At 32.4% G+C, this 7,688-nt stretch overlaps 1 long non-coding RNA gene across 1 annotated transcript in view; it reads right to left on the bottom strand.

Moving 5' to 3' along the window:
- LOC106677037 (uncharacterized) overlaps window positions 1–7,688 on the bottom strand; it is a 10,910-nt gene continuing 3,222 nt past the window's right edge. The window contains exons 2-3 of the long non-coding RNA XR_001342538.2: window positions 6,800–7,225; window positions 1–306 (exon numbers count right to left, since the gene is read on the bottom strand). This is a non-coding gene — a long non-coding RNA (uncharacterized lncRNA). The remainder of the gene's footprint in view (window positions 307–6,799; window positions 7,226–7,688) is intronic.

Below are 7,688 nucleotides of genomic sequence, written 5' to 3'. Positions count from 1 at the left end.
TGAATAAATAAAACATATAAACTATTTATTGAGCATTGAACATATATGTATAAAGGTAAATGACGATCTTCCTTTGAGATTAGGCTGAGGATGAGGTATTCAGTGTTCCGGAGCTCCCCTGACGATGGTTGTTCCGTCCGGACCGACGATGGTGACGGAGCTGTCGACTGGTGGGATGAGGATGGCACCGTCTGCGGTGGGGATGACGATACCGCCCCTCGCCGCCCCTATCGTGATGGCCCCCGCCTGCAGTTCTTCCTCCGCTGGGCGACCTTGCGAGCCGACCACCGCCAAAACCATCAGGACCTGAAAATGCCAACGTATCAATATTGGATGATTGATCATTGAGAGTAAACCTCCCACTCCTTATTTCCTGCCCTTGCAGAAAAAAAGAGATAAACCAAAATCACGAAATTACTAGGTTCCACCAAAAGTCAATGTTTCATCAGTACAAAAATTAGGAATATAGCAATAAAGACCAATATCTTTTTAATTGCTGTCAATATAGTATCAATGTTGTACTCCTTAGAAAATACTAAATTAATTATGAACTGCTAAACTCTAGATCAGAGGTTCCCAATCATTTTCGGTTTGCGACTCCCTAAATCATAATTTTTTTCCGCGGCGCCCTTAATACATCACATTTTTTTCTAAATTTTTGACTTTCTTGAAAAATTGGAATTTACTTTTTTAAGAGCGATTACCCATTTAATAGCGAAAAATAAAAACACTTACTTACTATTTTCCTTGGGATAATACAAAATATCTAATTTGAACTGATTCAGTAATATCCATATTGAGATTGGACAACCAACATGTGGTTAGATTAGTTAAAAAATAAATTAAACACAAATTTTAAATTCACAAATAATTTATTGAACGTCCATTGATGATTAACAATATTAAAATTATTATTGGGATGGATCGGCTTGATGTTCACTACACAACTTCTCAAATTTCGAAAGACAATTGGATATGGCGATGCTCATTTCTTGATCTACGTTAATTTTCAAGCGATATAACTTTTTTATTACCCCCACCGCCGAAAACCCAGCTTCACGCAAATAGGATGTTACAAATGGAATTAATATTTGTAGAGCTTTACCACTAAGCAGTGAATTTTCCTCTTTTACAGATAGCCAAAAATCTAAATGTTCCATGCTACCAAAATTTAACTTCTACCGATTTAAATTGGTATTATTTAATACCAAAGTATTATCGCAAGATAAGTCAATAAGAAATTCTTCTTCTAAAGAAGTAAATTCTGATGGAGCCTAGGCTCTAAATGGGCCTTGAATCCATGTAAATTTATCATTATATGCTTCAAAGTATTTTTCAAATTTGTTTATAAGCTCTGATAGGCGATCAACAAAAATGGATTTTATATTGCAAGACAAATTAATTCCATTGGAGGTTACAAACAATCACTGATGCACTCTTTATCTGTAATTTTTTTTTTTGAATAATTGAATATTTTGTTGTGTCCTTATGATGGGACCACGGCACACATTTTGGGAATTACTGCTCTAGATCCCACTCGTGAAATCGTTCTGAAAAAAGCAAGAACCGATGCTAAGTTTTAATTTGCAATTTCTGTATTGTACTGGTATTTTTTTCGTTTAGATTTAACTAAGAAGTGACTAAAAGGTAAAAATGATTCTTTAAAGTTTCACGCACTCGAATCTGGTATTTTCGAACACTGAATATACGAAGTTTTGGAAAACGTACATTTATTATAAGTTATGTAAATTAAATAAATTATCGGTGTTTCAATATTGTGTCAGTATTAGTAGAATATTATTCTAGACCATTTTTTGCGGAACCTTTGAATGTCTTCGCCATGTAATGAAATTATACAAATCGAGATAGAAAAGGTTTTGTATGATGTAGGTAGTTCTGTATGATCGTGGTTGCTGGATGTGAAGTTATGCAAGAACTATTGATTTCGAAAAGTACAAAAGAAATGAAGACATTATTTTAGATTTATTTAAACTCTGTATAAGAAAATATGAAGAATGAATTTAAAAAAAAAAATGTAAAAAAAAAGTAAGGAGTTTTCAGTTTACACTCTCAATTATTAAAATCTATATATTAAAAATTTAGTTTTTTTTTATAAGCCCTATTCAAAAATTTGGAATTTTGATTCATAGATTTTGTATTGAGAAGAAGTTTAAAGTGTAATATAACATTTATACTGTTTAAATTTAATAGTTATGAGGATATATGCATATACATATATTATTTATTGTTAGGGGTCAGTAGGAGGTTGTGTACTACCCGAGTGGTTTAACAGGAAAGAGTTGCTGGCTTAGTGTCGTTGGAATCAAAAGGGGCAACGTCAATTGTAACAGGATTTAACAATTATTATCTACATTGAAAATATAAATCAAAATATTCATTATAATTTTATCGATTTTTTAATTGATAAATTATTCTTTTGTGTACTTGCGTCCGATTCCAAATTAAAATCTTTATACCTCTCTCAAGTTAAAATTTAATCAAAAATAAATTAAGGATTTTCCAACCGTATTATTGTATATTTATTTTTGAACTTCATCGTTTCTTCGGAAAATCTACACCTCATGAAACATTAGTTTATTGTGTACTTTTTAATCTGTATAATTTGATTATAATCGGTATGATTCTAAAATCATCGCTTCCCACAATAATATCTGTATGAAAAGAAAAAAAATTAATAATATGCTTATCTTAGCTGTACATATCAGTTTTTATGACTGTATGCAAAGGTTAATTGTCTAGGATATAATTGATGTCCTGTCACAAACGTGTAAATGTTAACAAGGCTTAATAGCCTTCCCTGTGGGACGCAAGCAAGGAAATGGTGAGGAGTATAAATAGAAAAACTAGCAGGGCGTGGTTGTAGTTCGCCCTTGAGAGTGAAGGTACTATTATAGCACTTAGCGGTAACCGCTTCATGACCTGGATCACGGATGTCGGCCACCTCATGGAAAGCACGAGTTCAGGGATAGTGGAGGGGCGAGTTCTGCCACGTTCAGTTGGTACCAACGCAAGAGTGAAAAAAAAAATGATTTAATGGTAATAGGAAAGCAAAAATTTTTGAATAAGTTTTTTTGTAATTGTATATGAAACCAGAATATTTTCTGGTTAGAATGATATATATCTAACCTTTATGTGTATTTCGTTAGAAGGAAAATTATATAAATATTTCTAATAGTACAAGAGCCCTGTGAAGAAAAATTCAATTATTTCACCTCAATTTTTAGTTACTTTAATGAAAACTACGTCTAATTACTAATCACAATTGATGACTCTGCCAAGTATAGGGCATACAAAATGGCGGATGTTTCAAAATATTTTTTCATTCGGAGCTCTATATCATTGGAACTACCTACGATGCTATAAAAACTTAATAGGATGTCATTTAAAGTAGAGTAAATTTGCTAAAATAGGAGCCCTTATACAGATGTTTACATTTAATAGGTCCCGAAATATAGCTTTTCACAAAGCAGAATTTCATGAAATATATGCTGAACATTCTTTGCGATTTTATTGTAGGAAATCTATATCTATTAGCACTAAAATTAAAGTTAGTTTAATGAGCTATAAGTTTATGACATTTATCTTCGTAGGAGTAGTAGTTTTTATGATATTCGTAAAAATCAATTAACTAACATGATGGATGATTTTTCGTTGTTCGGAAAATCGTTTGGTTTATGAAAAACTATATCTCATGAAATACGTACAGATGTCTGTCAGCACTCAAATTTAAGAGAGTTTAATGTACTAGTGGTGCAGTTGCTTGATATTTACATATAAATTTTTTATAGACTCATATTCAGTAGCAAAACGGTGTTTTGCGAATATACATATTTTTTTTTTTTTTCTGATCCCTCTAAAAACAGAAAATAAACAGGTAATTAGTGAATGTTTTACTGTGAAAAAAGGAATAAATCGTGTTGGGTATTACCTTTTACTACCTTTGGTATTTTAGGTTACCTGTAATGTTTATTTATTACTTGTGAAATACCCTGGTACTATTTTTAAAATCCGGAGGTGAGGAACCTCCTCGTGTTGATTCGCATAGAAGATAGATAAAATAAAAACATTAATTATTAAAGACAATAAATAGATAATTGTAAAATAATAAGAAAAACAGTCAGAAGTCGAAAAGAAGTGTGGGGGTTGTGAGTGGGTGCATCAGAAAATGGAGTTATAAGGTGATGTTGATAAGGTTTTTGGAACCTTTCCTGCCCTGCCACCTCGCAGGAAGGGGGGATGGAGTGAATATTTCCATATTAATGGAAAACAAATCATTAAATTAGTTTTCCTTGTGGACCGTAAGCCCTCAAGGGTGATGTGACATTCAGGTTGTCTCATTTTATTTACTGGAGATTATTGCAGTAAGCTGATTTTTTTTTTTGTATTGCTAAAAATATAAAATAGTCCAAAAAAAAAAAAAAAGAAAATAGTACATTTTTAAAATGTTCTTTGAATTTTTATTTTAGGTTTTTATTTATGTTTTATATTTTCCAAATTTTAAATTAAGAATAATGTCAAAACAAAGTTTAAAAAAAATAATTGAAAAATCTTATCTATTCACCGACTTGTGTTTTATGGAGGTCAGTTATAATACGCCTAGTAATAAGACAAAGAAGCAATTCGAATACCATTCCCAATGCGCAAGGACGGCAAAATCGTAATCTGATTTCAAACAAAAGGTTACTTTATAATTTGCCGCATTGTGATATTGTGACTAATTTTTAATTTTCATTATGGGATATTTGAGTAATGTCTAGTCCACTTATTTGGACATCGCTCTCTCTGTCTAAATTGCTTTCCACGTAATTATCTGTGTGCACTAAGGTTTATGATATATAAATGTTTATAAGGTTACCTGGAGTTTTTGGTATTACCTTTGTGTAATCTTAACCTAGGATTTCTATCCATTATTATAATTAAGAAGGTAGGATATATGGTTTAAATTAAATTCAAATTATAATTAGTGAAATAAATATGTTTTTTAAATATAGCATTGAGTTTGTAAGTATTTATTTTAGTTAAAAATAACGACATTATAATTTTTTTTTAAATACTTTTCTAACCGTCGAATTCCTCTTGTATCCAATCTTTACAATCTCAAATCCTCAATGCACCTAACTTTGTCACAAGTAAAATCACCCATAAAGACCTTAATACCCCATATATAACCGATCCAGCCCGAAACCTTCCATTATAAACGCACTCACCACCCAGTTTCTAACCTTTCTTCCTCTTCCATCCCTGACTATCCTCCGAGGTGCCTGAAAAGAAGATGACCTCGCGACCTTCTAATGCTCAAATGTTATTAGAGAGCCACCAATGGTAGTTTCTCTATTAGAAGTCACGGAATGAAGACGGCTCACCCACTGTTATTAGAATAGGTTGGTTACCTCAAGATAAACACAATAATAAAAAAATTTGGTTGGTTTCTTATTAGGATATGTGAGTTTAGAAAAGATACGAATAACCATCATGAAGCTTTCATAAAGCAGTGATATATCGAATGAGGTCGTAATTCATTCGATATATCACTGCTTTGCTAGAATTGTGGCACATCTGACAAAAAAAGAGAGGTTTTGTTTTATTGCGCAGTGATGAGTTCCAAAGATATTAAAGCGATTCTTTCTATCCTGTGGTCACATTATTCTTAAACTAGTAGGGTTGTCTAAAATTAACCACAATATAATGTACCATCCACAGTATACGTGTAATATGTATAATGTAATTTTTTATTATGTACCATAGGTTGTATCCCTTATTTCAAAACGTAAAGCTATAAAATATACTTTTTTTGTCTATTTTAATCATTACACAAGTGCTCTTGAAAGGGGAAAATTTATCTCTCGGTGACAAATATTTGATTGTATGCGTCCATTAGATATTTGTTACAGACGGATCTAAATTTTCAGGCCAAGACACTTGACCGTGAGAGGGATTTCCACTAGGAAAGGTGTTCCATAGGTGAAGTGTCTCAGTATATATTTTTTAAAAAACCTGTAACCCTATAAAACATGAATTGTCAAGGATCCAGAACTTTGTAAGGAAGGAGAATTTCTTGAACATTGGTTATGCAAAGAGGTGATTTTTTTTTTTTTATGAACCCCTTCATGATAATTTCCGTCATAAAAGGGAGGTTTATCTTCATTGGTTGGCATTGACGCATGAGGTAAAGTAGATAAATAATTATCTGTCAGAGCTGGATTAGAATCGGGTCCCGGATATAGTAAAACCCTATCAAATATTCTAAAATGTTTTGTGTATAAGATACTTCCAATAGGTCTATCCAACATAATGCTGTATGAAATCGATATAATAACTATCCATACAAAACATTATATTTGATAAAAATAATCTTGAGATGTAGTTACACTATCCTTTGCGTGTAAGTTACCAATCTACAGTACTACCTATAAGATGCGTCAAATACAATTTTTTTGTCAGATGTATGTGCCACTAGTTACATACATAATTCTCCATAATTAGATATATTTCAATGATAATTGGGCTTATTTGCTCTACTAAGGTAGTCCTACTGTCCCAAAGCTATCATCAGGGTTGTAACTAAGTAACTCTACTCTACGATACAATGTACGGAATTCGTGAAATATAAAATGAAAACTGATTTTTCCATACTTCCATTATTAAAGTTATATATATATATAAAATATTTATAACTAGTTATATATTTTGTTTATAGTAATATTAAAAAAAAAAGTATTATTAATATGAAGGTCAGTTAGTAAACACTGCCATACCATAGCAAGGTAAGTATACTCACAAAAGCTAATTTCATATTGAGCTAGTAGATACCTTTTCACGTGGCTAACTGTTCCTCTCTCTAGGAACGAGGATGTATTTATACTTGGCAAGGTCCTTGGGTGGTAGGGAACTTCTCATTTGGAATTGCACCAGGGGGCACGCCTTCCACAACAATGCGCATATCGGCGGAATTTGTTCGTCCTCCTGTATCAGTGGTCTCTTACAAACTTTTGGACGAAGATACCGCTGAACTGCAAGAACTAGATATGTTGAGGAGTACTTGTGCCAGGAAGTGGATGTGGGCAGTGGAGAATTGCATTGTCCGGATCAGTTCCGATCTATGAGCCTAGTCGTGCTGACTAATTGTTATCTTGCGTAACCTCCTGTCGCTGTCGGCTGCTTACCTCGTTGACCTCACTCAAGTACGCCGAGATTACGGGTTCACCTTTTGAAAGAGAATTAGAAAACGAGTAATAATTTTTTTTTATTTATCTTTCTATTAATTACTTTTAATTATTGATGATTATCGAGAATATTAGCGTTTATATTCCAAATGAAATATAGAACCCTTTGGTAATAACTGTACCTACCAATGAAACTTCCTCATCATACACATTACATAAGCTTCGCACATTTTTTGATAAAATGATTACATTTACAGAAGCATCGTGTAAGCACGTGAATTTGCAGACGAAGCACTTAATTTGATTAGGAAAAAAGAGAACAAGAAAGAGGATCGATTCAACAAAACCCACAAACAGTAGAGCGCAAGCTAATCGGAATTATTGCACTTGTTGTCCAGAAAAACTGAAGAAAATATCCAAAATGTGGTGCTTAAATGCCACAAACAAATATGTAATGATCAACACAAGAAAGTACCTGACTTTACAATATTATATATATATTAT

Source organism: Halyomorpha halys, unplaced genomic scaffold (genome assembly GCF_000696795.3).
Source record: "Halyomorpha halys isolate HHAL.00 unplaced genomic scaffold, Hhal_1.1 Scaffold84.1, whole genome shotgun sequence".
NCBI lineage: Eukaryota > Metazoa > Arthropoda > Insecta > Hemiptera > Pentatomidae > Halyomorpha > Halyomorpha halys.
This window is presented reverse-complemented; position numbering and strand designations above follow the sequence as displayed.